The sequence below is a fragment of the Oncorhynchus mykiss genome, chromosome 11 (assembly GCF_057628025.1).
Source record: "Oncorhynchus mykiss isolate SJ-2025 chromosome 11, ASM5762802v1, whole genome shotgun sequence".
NCBI lineage: Eukaryota > Metazoa > Chordata > Actinopteri > Salmoniformes > Salmonidae > Oncorhynchus > Oncorhynchus mykiss.
The window spans coordinates 82970763-82989010 of record NC_143032.1 but is presented as its reverse complement, the minus strand read 5'-3'; the positions used below and the strand labels follow the sequence as shown (position 1 = coordinate 82989010).

The 18248-nt window shown below is 42.0% G+C and overlaps 1 protein-coding gene across 2 annotated transcripts in view; it reads left to right on the top strand.

Annotated features, from left to right (window-relative positions):
* Nucleotides 1-4894: 4894 nt before the first annotated feature.
* Nucleotides 4895-18248, top strand: part of wdfy3 (WD repeat and FYVE domain containing 3) — a 247936-nt gene continuing 234582 nt past the window's right edge. For both annotated transcript variants that reach the window (XM_090191254.1, XM_090191253.1), the window contains exon 1: nt 4895-5117. The gene's annotated coding sequence lies outside the window, so the exon portion shown is untranslated. The remainder of the gene's footprint in view (nt 5118-18248) is intronic.

Sequence of the window (18248 nt, the reverse complement as noted above, 5' to 3'; positions counted from 1 at the left end):
TGGTTGCGTACAGAGATTTGCAGATGATATTGCAGGTGCTGTGAAATCCTTGTGTTTCTAGCTCCAACAGTAATACCTAGCTAAATGCTTGTGTTTCTAGCTCCAACAGTGCAGCGATACCTAGCTAAATCCTTGTGTTTCTAGCTCCAACAGTGCAGCGATACCTAGCTAAATCCTTGTGTTTCTAGCTCCAACAGTGCAGCGATACCTAGCTAAATGCTTGTGTTCCTAGCTCCAACAGTGCAGCGATACCTAGCTAAATGCTTGTGTTTCTAGCTCCAACAGTGCAGCGATACCTAGCTAAATCCTTGTGTTTCTAGCTCCAACAGTGCAGCGATACCTAGCTAAATGCTTGTGTTTCTAGCTCCAACAGTAATACCTAGCTAAATGCTTGTGTTTCTAGCTCCAACAGTAATACCTAGCTAAATGCTTGTGTTTCTAGCTCCAACAGTAATACCTAGCTAAATGCTTGTGTTTCTAGCTCCAACAGTGCAGTAATACCTGGCTAAATGCTTGGTTCCTCACTCCAACAGTGCAGTAATACCTAGCTAAATGCTTGGTTCCTCACTCCAACAGTGCAGTAATACCTGGCTAAATGCTTGGTTCCTCACTCCAACAGTGCAGTAATACCTAGCTAAATGCTTGTGTTTCTAGCTCCAACAGTAATACCTAGCTAAATGCTTGTGTTTCTAGCTCCAACAGTAATACCTAGCTAAATGCTTGTGTTTCTAGCTCCAACAGTAATACCTAGCTAAATGCTTGTGTTTCTAGCTCCAACAGTAATACCTAGCTAAATGCTTGTGTTTCTAGCTCCAACAGTAATACCTAGCTAAATGCTTGTGTTTCTAGCTCCAACAGTGCAGTAATACCTGGCTAAATGCTTGGTTCCTCACTCCAACAGTGCAGTAATACCTAGCTAAATGCTTGTGTTTCTAGCTCCAACAGTAATACCTAGCTAAATGCTTGTGTTTCTAGCTCCAACAGTAATACCTAGCTAAATGCTTGTGTTTCTAGCTCCAACAGTAATACCGAGCTAAATGCTTGTGTTTCTAGCTCCAACAGAAATACCGAGCTAAATGCTCATGTTTATAGCTCCAACAGTGCAGTAATACCTAGCTAAATGCTTGTGTTTTTAGCTCAAACAGTGCAGTAATACCTGGCTAAATGCTCGTGTTTTTAGCTCCAAAAGTGCAGTGATGCCTAGCAATAATAAAAAATAAAATAAAAAATACACGCATAAACCCCCAGCAAAAAAAGAAATGAAGAAATATGAGAACGAGCAACTTCAGAGAATGGATTATATAGATTTATAAATTCAGCAAAATTCAGTCCTCTCACTGTCAACTGCATTTATTTTCAGCATGTAAATATTTGTATGAACATAACAAGATTCAACAACTGAGACATAAACTGAACTAGTTCCACAGACATGTGACTAACAGAAATGGAATAATGTGTCCCTGAACAAATGGGGGGGTCAAAATCAAAAGTAACTGTCAGTATCTGGTGTGGCCACCAGCTGCATTAAGTACTGCAGTGCATCTCCTCCTCGTGGACTGCACCAGATTTGCCAGTTATTGCTGTGAGATGTTACCCTACTCTTCCACCAAGGCACCTGCAAGTTACCGGACATTTCTGGGCCCTAGCCCTCAAAAGGAAATTCACCAGAGAGCTGACTTTTTTTTACCTTTATTTAACTAGGCCAGTCAGTAAAGAACAAATTCATATTTTCAATGACTGCCTACTGGGGAACAGTGGGTTAACTGCCTCGTTCAGGGGCAGAACAATTTTTTTTTTTTTTTTTTACCTTGTCAGCTCGGGGATTCGATCCAGCAACCTTTCAGTTACTAGTCCAACCCTGTAACTACTAGGCTACCCTGCCACCCCTTAAATAAAAGAGAAATAAAAACAAATAAATTAAAGTTGTCAGGCTATGTGCTTTATCCCTGACTATATCCTTGGAAATAGAGGAGCCTTCGTAGATACAATGACATAGCTAAGGAAAGTTCTAGCAATGATTCAGTGGTCTTTTTCTGTTGTCACATCTGGATGTTACACAACTGATGTACGTGATGATGACAAATACTGGTGTAATCTGATCTAACCCATTTCCTACTGGGGCTTTTTTGTTTTTGTATTTTCATTTAATTTAGCCAATGATGCTGCTATTTATAGGGCTGGTCACTATTATGGTTAAAGTAAGGGTGGCAGGTAGCCTAGTGGGTAGAGCGTTGGACTAGTAGCCAAAATGTTGCAAGATCGATATTCTGTATATAATCTACTAATCCACTCAATGTGGATGACATGTTTTTAAAACAAACATTAATGTCCCCCCCACCAAAAAATATATATTCTATTCTATGCTGCTATGTTGCCTGGGAAAGCCAACAATCACAACTAGAAGTGACTCACATCTCCATTGTATGTCTTCTCAAATTCAACCACCAGGTGGGAGTATTAGCCTTCGGATTTGACCAGGATAGCATAGCTCAAATTGGTTGCTGGAGGACATGGGACAAAGGAATGTGTAGTATTGGTGAAAGAAGTGGCACCCCCGATATGTGTCTGGTGCGAGAGAGGCAGGTTGAGGTTTCCACGGTCAGAGTTGTACAGTAGGTGTCGTATGCTGAGGCAGCGAAGAAAAAGTAGAGGACGATGGGTGAAGGACTTTTACCAGTACAGTGTTCATTGCAGTGGCGGTCACTACTATTTAAGATGAGGGAGGATTATTGTTTTTTTTCCATGAGCATGGCCTTATTTCTATTAAAGCATATTGGATGACTGTCATTCATATTCCATTCGCATAGTTCAATGTAACATTGATAAGTTTAGGGTACTACATGATACTCAAATGATCCCTATACCCATCATGAGGTTGCTACAACCTAGCATATGAGTGAAAGTTTACAACGTAGGTGCACACAGGTTGAGAGAAAATGTTAAGGTAATAGACAGTGACACATTCAATACCGCCTTGCACACGCTTGCCTGCATCTAGCCGATCTAGGGTGTAATAATTAGTCCCAACATTTGCAAACGAGAGTTTCTATTGGACAAATTCAGGTATGTTTAGCCTCATTTCGTTCTATTTGCTTCCGTTTAAGAAACGTTTCTCAACAGAATCTGCAAAATGAATACACCCCTGATCACACGAAAACACAGTTCACTTTCACAACAGCCAAGTTGTATTCCTTCTCGCATCTATGCACTCTCCTCCTCTCACCTTTTCAACGAACAATACATCAGCTGTATGTGACCAGGAGAGAAAAACCTTTCCAAGCCAAACCGTTACACACAGCCTACATCGTTGTCACCATATTAGATAAAGTATAGTCATAGTAAGAAAGAATTGGTTTTGGGGGTGACTAGAGAGATATACCTGCTGGAGCGTGTGCTACAGGTGGGAGATGCTATGGTGACCAGCGAGCTGAGATAAGGGGGGACTTTACCTAGCAGGGTCTTGTAGATGACATGGAGCCAGTGGGTTTGGCGACGAGTATGAAGCGAGGGCCAGCCAACGAGAGCGTACAGGTCGTTTAGCGGTCCTTGACTTGGAAGAGTTCCAGTGTTAGCCAGCTAGCTAGCATAGCATTCCTCTGTTTGAGCAGGGTGTTTGAAAAGGCTAAACTAGCTGGCTAAGTTAATGAAACTGAGAAAAAAATTACAATATCACTTGTCCTTCATTTTTTAAGAAATGTATGTGTTCAAAACTCTTCAACTATTGTCTTTCTCTCTCTTTGAGTCAACTACTCACCAAATGTTATGCACTGCAGTGCTAGCTAGCTGTAGCTTAAGCTTTCAGTACGAGCTTCATCCTCTGATACTTTGATTGGGTGGACAACATGTCAGTTAATGCTGCAAGAGCTCAATGAGTTGGAGGACGTCCTCCGGAAGTTGTCACAATTACTGTGTACGTCTATAGAAAGGGGGTGAGAACCATGAGCCTCCTAGGTTTTTGAATTGAAGTCAATGTACCCAGAGGAGGACGGAAACTATCTGTCCTCCGTTTACACCTTCATTGCAAAACCGTTTGTTTTAATCAATTATTTGGTGAAGTGTTAATATATTTAGTATAGTTTTACCTAAAAAGGAAACTTTTTAAATGTTTTAACATTTTTATGAAATTCACTGAGGAGGATGGTCCTCCCCTTCCTCCTCTGAGGAGCCTCCACTGGTTCATTGCCATGTTATCAGTTGTACCGCAGGAATGGAACGTAAGTCACAGAAAATAGGTAGTGCGGTGGTAGCTGCAGAGAAGTACTTCAAAATTGTGGAATGGGGTGGTGGTGGGTTTTGTAGGGTAATCTTTTCCTTTTCCCATTTTTGTACCACAAAGTATAATGGATTCATACTCCAGTCCAGTTGGTGGCCGTAATGCACCATTATTAACATTGGATGCCAAATGTGTTAAACCCCCACTGAAGAAGAATTAACTTTGGAACCAATGATATATATATAAAATAAACCCCTTGTTCGTTGATGTTATGTATTGGCCATTATGAGACTTTGAAGCTACCAGGCGGCCATATTGTCTCTCCCCGTTAGGAGCAGTCCTCCATAGGAATGAATGGAATTCAGTTAAAATTCAGTTAAACAGTTCAAGAACACAATTACATGTACTTAAGGATTTTGTTACTGTAGTGTGGACAGGACCATTAGTACTATCTACTTTGTATATATATATATATATATATATATATTTGTTTTAAATGTAACTCACATAATATAATTTAGTAGTATGAATTATTAAGGTGCCTGTAATATAATAAACGTGTCAAAAAACGAATGTAGAAAATAAATGCATCCAAAATATTGTATACCAGTGAGGAGTGCCAAGATGGCTGAGCGGTGGCGTCAATACAGCGCCCCCTGTCAGTCTTCCAGTGTTTTATACACAGCGTTTGGTTGGGAAGAGTCGAGACGGAGGAGGTTGTGTTGTTTGGATGTGGAAGCAGGATTAAAGATGGCGACCAGCAGAAGAAGCAGGATCTATAGCCACTTTGGGATTATGGCATCATTGGTTCTATTTGGATAAAAAAAAATACATATAATATATTGATACTATTACATATTTATTCTCTATATTTTGCCTGGAGTTATTCCAATATCGTTTACTGGTAAGTTCGACGACCGATATTCAATTACATTTTCTACGTTATAGCTCATAAAAACCTAACCTCTAGCTAGCTTAAATGCTAGGTCGGAATCATCAAATCAAATGCTGGTTTGTGGGTTTGCTCTAGCTAACCCGCTTAGACACTTTTTTTTTGTAACTATCCGCAATTCATTCTTATTTATTTTATGAAAAGATTGGGGGAGGGAGGAAAATAGAAGAACCCAACATTTCTCCACACTTTTCAATTTTGTTTTTTAAGATTTGAATACAACCATCTGGCTTTTTTTGTTTTTGTTAACACAACCACTTGCTTTCCCGACGACTGCACTGAATAAATAGACCTAGCTAGCTAGTTAACTAGAGGTTTAACAAGCTAACTAACTAAGCTAATGTTGTGTTGACAATCAGCTAACCATTTTTTTTTTACATTAGACAAGACGGAAGAAGAATAAGCATTGCACTGACAGACTGAATTATGGAAAACTTGACAATTGCAACCCATACGTGTGTGTGTGATTTATAGGTAGCTACCAACCATGACATAGGATGGCCCAATAGACTAAAGGAGCCTAACGTTACTCCTTTTGTAGTCCAAGGACCTGTTCTGTTTTAGTGGCGAATTTGCCCTGGCAGCCAAGTACTCCCATCTAATCGTACATCGATTATTATATATACATTTTTAAGTGGTTCTAATAAAATCAAATTTATTTATAAAGCCTCTTCTTACATCAGCTGATGTCTCAAAGTGCTTATACAGAAACCAAGCCTAAACCCCCCCTCCCCAAAAAACAGCAAGCAATGCAGGTGTAGAAGCACGTTCTAGAAACATAAAGCCATTTTATACTTTCATATCACTGGCTAGTGATGTTAGTTTGATACCGGACCTCCCGAGGCATTGCGTCGAAATCAGGAAGCAGTGAGCTGCTGATGCATGTATGGATTTATCTGATCTACGTCATCAGTGACGTCAGATGCTTCGTCGTGGTTTCAGGTGCTTTCACCTGAACAGATCTCTACTGAACATCTTACTTACGAATATAGTTAGAATTTTGTACAGAAAGTTTAACCTGATCGGTAGTTAGTTAGAGTAGGTAGAGTATGGGATTATTGGAACAAGTCAAATTCGTGAGGGTATGAGGTCGATTCCAGTTTGAAGACATACTATTTAGTGCCCAAAGTGTGGTTTATTTTTTGTTTTAAATCATTTTGTTTTATTTGGTATAGTATACGCTTCTGTCTTAAGCAGCCTAAAGAATGCCATAGATTTTGTTTTTGAAAAAATAGTAGCCTAAACTAGAAGGTATAAAGAGGAAGCATGATGCGAACCTCGTATTTCAACTTCAGCTAGCTAGCTACATGCCGGTCGGATAGCTCGCTGGTTATGGGTAGCTAGCTAGCCAAATGCCGGTCGGATAGCTCGCTGGTTATGGGTAGCTAGCTAGCTATATGCCGGTCGGATAGCTCGCTGGTTATGGGTAGCTAGCTAGCTATATGCCGGTCGGGTAGCTAGCTAGCTGGTTATGGGTAGCTAGCTAGCTATATGCCGGTCGGGTAGCTAGCTAGCTGGTTATGGGTAGCTAGCTAGCTATATGCCGGTCGGGTAGCTAGCTAGCTGGTTATGGGTAGCTAGCTAGCTATATGCCGGTCGGGTAGCTAGCTAGCTGGTTATGGGTAGCTAGCTAGCTATATGCCGGTCGGGTAGCTAGCTAGCTATATGCCGGTCAGATAGCTCGCTGGTTATGGGTAGTTAGCTAGCTTACTAGCTTGTAGTTGTTTTGATTTATTGCATTACTTGCATTATTTGTCCAAACTCTGATTTGTTATGTTACTTCAACTCATGTGCACTGTCCCCTGAACTGCAAACCCCCAAAGGTGAATCTGAGTTTAGCCAAGGTGGTGATGCATGCCATTGTTCATGGTTTCGTATGACATAGATTCGTATGACATAGATTAAAATATCTATTTGAATTTAAGAGGGGACGGATTTCCTGAGTGGCGCAGTGGTCTAATGCAGTGCTTGAGGCGTCACTACAGACCTGGGTTCGATCCCAGGCTGTGTCACAACCGACCGTGACCAGGAGTGCCATAGGGTGGCGCACAATTGGCCCAGCGTCGTCTAGGTTAGGGGAAGGTGTGGCCAGGAGCCTTTACTTGGCTCATCGCGCTCTAGTGTCTCCTTGTGGTGGGAGACTAGGATTATGCATTTGGCTGCTGGACAATAAAATAACATTGTTTTGAAAACCAATAGAACAATAGGCAACATGGTTTCAATGGCATTAAGTGTTTTATAAAATAATTCCCTCAACATTTCTATTGTTGTATTTTAGCTAGGTTTGGCTAGACTAGGGTTGGCTAGGCTAGGGTTGGCTATGCTAGGCTAGGGTTGGCTATGCTAGGCTAGGGTTGGCTATGCTAGGCTAGGGTTGGCTAGGCTAGGGTAGGCTAGGCTAGGGTTGGCTATGCTAGGCTAGGGTAGGCTAGGCTAGGGTTGGCTAGGGTTGGCTAGGCTAGGGTTGGCTATGGTTGGCTAGGCTAGGGTTGGCTATGGTTGGCTAGGGTAGGTTACTTTGAATCAAGGCAAGACATGCTTTAAAAAAAAAAAAAAAAATGTCCAAGTTTAAAACAATTATGTTTATGGTTAAATAGTTTTTTAAAAATGCTGACAGCCTCCTCTCAGATTGAAGGTGGGTGGGGGTGTACAACAGGCAGTGTCCGTCACATTCTGAACGAATCGAGCCTTTAGACGTTAAACCTTAATTACCCTTCATTATATTTGTCAAACATGACTGGCGTTTAGCCTATATTGACGTAGTTAAGTTTAATTCAAGTTTGGCTCCATTTCATGGCGCCTCCCTCATGTCAACATCGGTTTGGACATGAAGCTGTAGCCAATATGCACGTCAGCTTTTTTTATTTCATGTACATGAAAAAAGTTGTCAAAATTTATACAAAAGTTGGCCTGTCTGATCCAATTGTGATTGGAGTAATTATTTTATATTTTGATTTATTATATATAAAAAAAAATATGTTTTGTTTACTTGTCCCGGTCAAGAGAACAATGAGTTAATGTCGAGCCCTGCATCATCATCATGGCTAACATACATCATCGATAACAGACAGTGCCTTCAGAAAGTATTCATACCCCTTGACTTATTCCACATTTTGTTGTTACAGCCTGAATGAAAAAAAAAAAATAGCCAAAGCAATGCTGGAATGTCTTCAGAACAAGAATGTGAAAGTCCTTGAGTGGCCCAGCCAAAGCTCAGACTTATACCCCATTGAAAATCTGTGGAAAGACTTTGAAGGTTGCTGTTCACCACCGCTCCCCATCTAACTTAACAGAGCTGGAGATAAATATGCCTGGAAGAATGGGTCCGAAATTCATACAGACATGGTTTCCTCTTTTTATTTAACTAGACAAGTCAATTAAGAACACATTCTTATTTACAATGACGGCCTACCGGGGAACAGTGGGGTTAACTGCCTTGTTCAGGGACAGAACAACAGATTTTTACCTTGTAAGCTCAGGGGATTCGATCCAGCAACCTTTCGGTTACCAGCCCAACGCTCTAACCACTAGGCTTACCCGCCGCCTCAGACATAATACCCAAGATGACTCAAAGCTGTTATTGCCACCAAAGGTGCTTCTACAAAGTATTGACAAAGGGGTGTGAGAGATTTCTGTATTTCATTTTCAATAAATTAACAAAAATGTCTAAAACATGTTTTAACTTGGTCACTATGGGGTATTGTGTGTGTAGATGGGTGAGAAATGAATTAAGGCTGTAATACATACATGTGAAATAAGTTAAGGGGGGTATGAATACTTTCTGAAGGCACCGTGCATCATCGTCAGATAAACATATCATCGTAGATAAATCAGGAATGTCTGTTTCTAGCTTAGCTACAGATTGTAACTTTAAGTTAGGTCCAAGAGACAGATTTTCACCCAAGTCAGATTAATGGTGTTCGAGGTTTCATGATGCTTGTATCTAAACCAAAGTAGATACGCGTCAATACGAGGTCCTAAACCTAGGATGAAAGAGCGTCCATGTGTCTTTTTGGTTAATATAGTGAAAATGTTTGCCTTGGGGTAAGTTGAGCCAATGGCAGTGGGGTAAGTTGAGCCAATGGCAGTGGGGTAAGTTGAGCCAATGGCAGTGGGGTAAGTTGAGCCAATGGCAGTGGGGTAAGTTGAGCCAATGGCAGTGGGGTAAGTTGAACCAATGGCAGTGGGGTAAGTTGAACCAATGGCAATGGGGTAAGTTGAGCCAATTATTAGACTGACAGTTCACCTGACACAAGACTGAATCCAAACAAACATTACATTGTTGATTTTATTTTTTAATGTGCATTTTAAATGTACTGTGCTTTTTGCCACATTTTGTTGATAATGAAATCTGAAAATACTCTGGATACATTCAGTAACATGATGAGAATAATCCTGGAAAATGTGGAGTAGGTGCAACATAAGACCAAAAAATGACAAGGGTTTGAGTGAGAGGACTAACTGGTGTCTCCAAGTGGCCACACCTCTCCAGAGTGCACAGTTCCTAAGCAATTTCATTGCATTTGTATAACTCAAAGAAGAGGAACTAGAGCAAGCACACTTGTAGTTGTTTCGTTTGGAACAAAACCCTGCATTCCCACCATCACACAAATATTATTGTTCAGGGGTTGCGTTAACGCAGCATTCTCAGTTGTTCACGCAGAGCATTTCGCTACACTCGCATTAACATCTGCTAACCATGTGTATGTGACAAATAAAATTTGATTTGATTTAGAAAAATGTATAGCTACTTTTCACCAGTACTTTTCTCTGGTGTAGCCTACTTTTCACCAGTACCTTTCTCTGGTGTAGCCTACTTTTCACCAGTACCTTTCTCTGGTGTAGCCTACTTTTCACCAGTACCTTTCTCTGGTGTAGCCTACTTTTCACCAGTACCTTTCTCTGGTGTAGCCTACTTTTCACCAGTACCTTTCTCTGGTGTAGCCTACTTTTCACCAGTACCTTTCTCTGGTGTAGCCTACTTTTCACCAGTACCTTTCTCTGGTGTAGCCTACTTTTCACCAGTACCTTTCTCTGGTGTAGCCTACTTTTCACCAGTACCTTTCTCTGGTGTAGCCTACTTTTCACCAGTACCTTTCTCTGGTGTAGCCTACTTTTCACCAGTACCTTTCTCTGGTGTAGCCTACTTTTCACCAGTACTTTTCTCTGGTGTAGCCTACTTTTCACCAGTAAAATGCAAGATTAACTTCAAGCACGTTTTGGAGTGCCGCCGTTTCCCAATGTTTCTTGAAGTTGGTATTTCATTTGAAGATGTTGCCATATAAGGTAGAGCACCCGTTTATTAAAGAGAAGACTCTCTTTACCCACTATATATACAAATAGTAATTTGTTGACTGTATCGGACATTGTGTTTTGTCCTTACACGTGCCTTTTTACGCATGAATCAATCGCTTCTTCTCTTTATGCTTCGGGTCCACAGTCCACACACGGCTTCAGGGGCTTTGTGTGAGAAAGCCCCACAAACAAATCAGGTTGCACTGCACACAGTTTCCACGGGTCTTGTTTTGTGTGCACCTGCCGCAGGTGTCGCACAATCTCTCTGAAGTGGTTGCGTGTCATGGTCTCTCTGAAGTGGTTGCGTTGCGTGACATGGTCTCTCTGAAGTGGTTGCGTGTCATGGGTCTCTCTGAAGTGGTTGCATGTCATGGTCTCTCTGAAGTGGTTGCGTGTCATGGTCGCTCTGAAGTGGTTGCGTGTCATGGTCTCTCTGTAGTGGTTGCGTGACATGGTCTCTGAAGTGGTTGCGTGTCATGGTCTCTCTAAAGTGGTTGCGTGTCATGGTCTCTCTGAAGTGGTTGTGTTGCGTGACATGGTCTCTGAAGTGGTTGCGTGTCATGGTCTCTCTGAAGTGGTTGCGTGTCGTGGTCTCTCTGAAATGGTTGCGTGTCATGGTCTCTCTTAAAAGTCCACCCCATACCTATCAGACCAGAATGACTCCACATTAGGACTGTTACGCTGACTGTATTACCCCCACCCAGGCGGTCACGAGTCATGGAGGCAGTCAAGTTCCACGTGACCGTTTAGTCACGGTAATTAGGCTTCTCCAAGCTCTGATGCTGCTGATGGTCATTAGTAGCCGACCAAACTTGCTAACTGCCTGGTACTCAGCACTCGATTGTCCCTCTAATCATTCTGACACCAATGCAAATGTATTAGAAAAATCAAATTTAAACACTTAATGAGAGCCCATGAGCTCATTTTGCGCAACATTTTTATAAGCTATGCAATTGCGAGGGAAAACAGAAAATGGCCTCTAATAAAAAGAGGATGATCCCATCAGCTTTCTATAGGCTAGGCCTACTATATTTATTTCTGCACTTCCTAACATTATGCAAATATTAAGCACATTGCTTATCTTTACAACAGGAGTATAGTCTACCTGGCTGGCATGAAAATGAACCACAGGAAAAGCGTCCTCCATTCGCTATTTAAGTGCATAGATTACAGGTATTTTTTCCCCATGCCCCTGTTTCGAGACATGTCCATGATAATTATCCGTTATAAATCAAAATGAACTTCACAAATATATTATTTAGAATATGTAAAGACAAGATTAAATCAAGAATAGTCTGATGGGTGACAATATTAGCCTATCAGTGTGAATTATATATTACCACGGCAAGAAACAATACCTTTTTTTGTGACTTTTTCGAATCATAGTCGCACGCCTCTTGTAGCCTAGCCCATATGTTTTGTTAAGGTTTGTATCACAACTAAAGTGGCCAAATAACTTCTTAAAATGAAGCACATTAATCCGCTTTACAACGGGTGTAGAGCCTAACTGGCAAACATACTGAATGCAGCACATGAATCCTCTTTACAACGGGTGTAGAGCCTAACTGGCAAACATACTGAATGCAGCACATGAGTTTCGAGTTTGGAGAAGATAATTTTCACCATTAAAAATGCACCTTTTTATAATAAAAGCGTTACATGCATAATCACAGTTGTGGTCACTGTTGATAATGGTGTTTTCCCGCTAATGGAACTACTGCCGTGTGCGCATTGCTGCGCTTATTATGTGAAGAAATAGTTTAATATATTCAATAGTTTATCAGCATTTTAAGTTAAACACATGGGCTGTTGCGTCAGCCACATTGCGTAAAAAAAAAGTGTTTTTGATGCTAGTGGTTGTATTAATTTGGGATCTATCGCATCCCACAACTGTCCCAGACTGTTTTGGAATATTTATTTCTCCCACAGAATAGAATAGGTCAACTTTTGTACCATGGGGGAATAATAGATTGACATAGGCTAGTGCTTTTTCTGTTTGTTAGGCTGACGAAAAGTAAATGTGGACAATATCTTCCCATATCTTCCGATAAGCACCTCGGAATTGGATAAGGTGCTTCGGCAACATTTTAGGGAGAAGGGCAACAAAAGGCATGGATTTATGTGCATTATGGCCACAACGGGGATGCCGCTGGGAAATTCGAGGCATTAGTAGGGCTATCTCAAACTGTGAAATGAGAGACTGATGTAGTGTGTACAGTCTGCACAAAAAAAACAAAGCAGAGGTCCTGCCTTTTTAAAGCGACCATTTTTCAAATCCTCATTAGAGTCGCGTCACGCAGCCGTACAATGTATAACAAAATCGAAACGTATAACCCAACGCTTGTTGACGCTAAAGTTACATTAATAACTCTAAATGAAGCATATAGGATGACCCGGTTCTTTGTTGACCTCTCAACACACAGAATAGCGACGTGTGCGCACTCCCTCGAATCGTTAGAAAATATCCTTTCTATATTATTCAGGTTTTCTTCAATTGTGTTCTTCATACTATAAAATAATGACACTGAATTCTAAGCAATCCTTGTCTGCTAAATGAACTAGTGTAGCCCACAGCCATATGGCATAGCCAGATCAGGACCTAACATAAGGACAACTCAGAGTATGTTATTCTGTTCTTCTGAAATTAACTACATTTTCTTCGTATCATGCTTCTTTAGACCTGTCTAAAATAAATCATGGATTTATTGTGAAGGTGTAGGATATATTACATTGATTTATTAGACTTTTATAAAATGGCTTTTAGGCTATGTGTGGAAGCCAGGAGATGCTAAATGTGTTTTATGTTAATTAACGGTCAATTACCTTGAGGTCGACCAGTTATTTGCTTGACATCACCAGCTGATGAAATTTCATCACAGCCCTACTCCACATCCATGCCCCACGGACATACAAGAGTGCAATAACTGTTTTTAAATTTTTTAAATTTAATTTAATAATACATATATTTTTTTTAATTACCCACTTTTTCTCCCCAATTTCAAGGTATCCAATTGTTAGTAGTTACTGTCTTGTCTCATCGCTACAACTCCCGTACGGGCTCGGGAGAAACGAAGGTCGAAAGTCATGCGTCCTCCGAAACACAACCCAACCAAACCGCACTGCTTCTTTAACACAGCGCGCATCCAACCCGGAAGCCAGCCGCACCAATGTGTCGGAGGAAACACCGTGCACCTGGCGACCTTGGTTAGCGCGCACTGCGCCCGGCCCGCCACAGGGGTCGCTGGTGTACGCGATGAGACAAGGATATCCCTACCGGCCAAACCCTCCCTAACCCGGACGACGCTAGGCCAATTGTGCGTCACCTCACGGACCACCAGAGTCTCTGGTGGCACAACTGGCGCTGCGATGCAGTGCCCTAGACTACTGTGCCACCTGGGAGGCCCTATAACTGTTTTGAGTTTATCCATAGACATGTACTGTTTCACTTCCTGTTGTGAGGAACAGTACAATCTCTGATATGTCGTAACATCTACATGTCACATTAACTCATCATTCATTTCTACCCAAACTGTGCAATCCCTCCCAGACTCCTGTCTCACCGAGGCAGTTGGGAGCACCGTCTCAGTTGGCTGTGTTCTGGTTTTTCTGCGTCGAGGCTCAGGCAATCGGGAGGGGGGAGGCTTGAAGTCGACATTTTAGAATCGGAATGAAGACTCTTCATCAGCAACGTCGATTTTAAAGCTCGATATTCGATCCTCCATCCGACTCCCAACTCATCTAAATTCTGCAGCATTTGCAAAGCTGTCAGTGCGTCCATTCGTTTGTTTGGGCTTGCCATTGTGAACTCAATGTCTGATTTGACTCTGAGGGGAATTTTATATGCCATTTCCAGCCTTTCATAATAAAATAACTAGACTGCCCACAATACCCACCATTTTTCATCGTCATTGCACTATTGTTCTAAGTAAAGTCATCCTCTTCACCCAGACGAATGACATTTGATTATGTTACTATTTATTTGTATTTGTTGATTTATTATTTTATTTATTATTGTAATATATATATATTTTTGTTGCTTAGTAATGCTGGCGCGTGACTGGTCTTGTTGCTGAATGCATGGACAGCATAGATATTTTTTGGGGGAAACAATGAAATTTGAAAATAGTGTCAGAGCCCGGACTTGAACCAGATCAAACATCTCTGGAGAAAATAGCTGTGCAGCGACACTCCCCATCCAACCTGACAGAGCTTGAGAGGATCTGCAGAGAAGAATGGGAGAAACTCCGCAGACACTCTAGTGCTGCACCTCTTGAATTTTAAGAGTTATTTGGCAAAGATAAGTTGTCATAGAAACTGCAGAATATTCTGATACTGTATAGAAATCAATGTTTTACCTGCACGTGACTCTGAAGGAGGATTTGATAAGTTGATCATCCTTTCCCTGCATCCTGTAAATTACAAGATGATAGGCCTAACATTGTCACTCATCAGATTGTCAATTTAATCTTGTCTGTAGGCTAACTCTTATGTGTGAAATGAGTTTAGGTGTAGTTTCGATGGGCCGGGCTGTGCAGGTTGACTGGGTTTAGGTGTAGTTTCGATGGGCCGGGCTGTGCAGGTTGACTGGGTTTAGGTGTAGTTTCGATGGGCCGGGCTGTGCAGGTTGACTGGGTTTAGGTGTAGTTTCGATGGGCCGGGCTGTGCAGGTTGACTGGGTTTAGGTGTAGTTTCGATGGGCCGGGCTGTGCAGGTTGACTGGGTTTAGGTGTAGTTTCGATGGGCCGGGCTGTGCAGGTTGACTGGGTTTAGGTGTAGTTTCGATGGCATCGTTTGTTTTCCGCTCATCAACTTGGATCGACTCATGGAAATGTTTTGCATTATTCTAAAGGCAACACACAGCGTGTTTTCATTTACCTTAAAATATATATATATATAAAAAATATATATATATATTTTTAAATTTTTTTACCCCTTTTTCTCCCCAATTTCGTGGTATCCAATTGTTGTAGTAGCCACTATCTTGTCTCATCGCTACAACTCCCGTACGGGCTCGGGAGAGACGAAGGTTGAAAGTCATGCGTCCTCCGATACACAACCCAACCAGCCACACTGCTTCTTAACACAGCGCGCCTCCAACCCGGAAGCCAGCCGCACCAATGTGTCGGAGGCTACACCGTGCACCTGGCAACCTTGGTTAGCGCGCACTGCGCCCGGCCCGCCACAGGAGTCGCTGGTGCGCGATGAGACAAGGACATCCCTACCGACCAAGCCCTCCCTAACCCGGACGACGCTAGGCCAATTGTGCGTTGCCCCACGGACCTCCCGGTCGCGGCCGGTTACGACAGAGCCTGGGCGCGAACCCAGGGACTCTGATGGCACAGCTGCCGCTGCAGTAGGCGAATTGTTAATATAATAGCGCCAATGCTGATAAACACAAACTCATCGTAACTCTATTGATGCTCTAAATGAAATCAAACCTCTTCACCCTCGTCATTCAGTTAGTCCTAATTTTAAATTTGATTGTGAAGTAACTTAACACAATTATTGGCCATTCCATCCATTTGTCATTCATTCAGTGGGCTGACGTTGTTTGCTTCCATGGATAGAGTCAAGGAGATGTTTTGCATTATTCTAAATCAAATCATATCTTACTGGTCGCATATTTAGCAGATGTTATTGTGGGTGTAGCGAAATGCTTGTGCCAACCGTGCAGTAGGATCTAACAAAGTATTCAGACCCTTTGCTATGAGACTCAAAATGGAGCTCGCGTGCATCCTGTTTCCATTGATCATCCCTGATGTTTTTACAACTTGATTGGACATGATTTGGAAAGGTACACACCTGTCTATATAAGGTCCCACAGTTGACTGTGCATGTCAGAGCATAAACCAAGCCATGAGGTCGAAGGAATTGTCTGTAGAGCTCCGAGATAGGATTGTGTCGAGACACAGATCTGGGGAAGGGTACTTCAAAATTTCTGCAGCATTGAAGATCCCCAGGAACACAAGTAGCCTCCATTCTTAAATGGAAGAAGTTTGGAACCACCAAGATTCTTTCTAGAGCTGGCCGCCCGGGCCAAACTGAGCAATCGGAGGACAAGGGCCTTGGTCAGGGAGGTGACCAAGAACCCGATGGTCACTGACAGAGCTCCAGAGTTCCTCTATGGAGATGGGAGAACCTTCCAGAAGGGCAACCATCTATGTAGCACTCCACCAATCAGGCCTTTATTGTAGAGTGGCCAGATGGAAGCCACTCCTCAGTAAAAGGCACATGACAATCCGCTTGGAGTTTGCCAAAAGGCACCTAAAGGTCTCAAACCATGAGAAACAAGATTATCTGGTCTGATGAAACCAAGATTGAACTCTTTGGCCTGAATGCCAAGCGTCATGTCTGTAGGAAACCTGGCACCATCCCTACGGTGAAGCATGGTGGTGGCAGCATCATGTTGTGGGGTTGTTTTTCAGTGACAGGGACTTGGAGACTAGTCGGGATCGAGGGAAAGATGAACGGAGGAAAGTTGGAGACCTGCTCCAGAGCGCTCAGGACCTTAGACTGGGGGCGAAGGTTCACCTTCCAACAGGACAGCGACCCTAAGCACACAGCCAAGATAACGCAGGTATGTCTTCAGGGCAAGTCTGAATGACCTTGAGTATCCCAGTCAGAGCCCGGACTTGAACCAGATCAAACATCTCTGGAGAAAATAGCTGTGCAGCGACACTCCCCATCCAACCTGACAGAGCTTGAGAGGATCTGCAGAGAAGAATGGGAGAAACTCCGCAGATACAGGTGTGCCAAGCTTGTAGCGTCATACCCAAGAAGACTTGAGGCTGTAATCGCTGCCGAATTTGCTTTAACAAAGTACTGAGTAAAGGGTCTGAAATGTGCAAAAAAACTGTTTTTGCTTTGTCATTATAGGGTATTGTGTGTCGATTGATGAGGAGAAAAAACAAATGAATCAATTTTTGAACAAAGCTGTAACGTAACAGAATGTGGAAAAAGTCAAGGGGTCTGAATACTTTCCGAATGCATTGTATCTGACAGATACATCTCTGTTAGAAGCGTAGAAAGAGGGGGAATCTAATAGCAACAACTAGGATGGGTTGATAATATGACTAGGATTATGTTTTTGGCTTCTGGACAATGACATAAAGTTGACATGAAAACCAATAGAACAGTAGAGAGAGAGAGGCTGGTTAATGGAGTCTTCATAAAATATTTGGCTCCAAGTTGCTATGGATGTTTTTTTGCTACTTTTTTAAGCAAGGTAAGACCACGCCTCATTATTTGAAGTATAGGAAAAACGTTGAGGTTTCAAACCGTTTATACTGCCTCAAGCTCACATTGTAAAGTAGTGGGTGATGCTCTGGTCCTGTCCTACCGTTGTCTATAGCTTACGCACTCGAATGGGAGGCGCACTTTAATTATCAGTTAAGATTGAGAAATAAAAATAGTATCTCTGTTTTTAATCGTGGCCATCAAAACAGTTTTTTAACACGCGATTGCGCAACAAATAACAATTCTAAATGCAATGATGTTTCTCTCCAGTGTCTGCTTTTTTGAGAAGCTACTCTGGCCCAGTCTGACAGATGGTAAGCAATTCCTCTCGTTAAACTCCCTCAAAGTAGACGTGTAAATTCAGATTTTTTTTCATTTTTTTTTTTCATACTCGCATATAGTTTAGTTCAGAACCCTATTTCATATCATCTTAGGTTTTTATGTTGTGCCCACCATTGATTGAGACACAGGGTGGGTGTAATGTTTTGGCTGATAAATCTATTAAAATGGGAAGGGTTTGAATTGTCAACTAATCTAATGGTACCACAACAA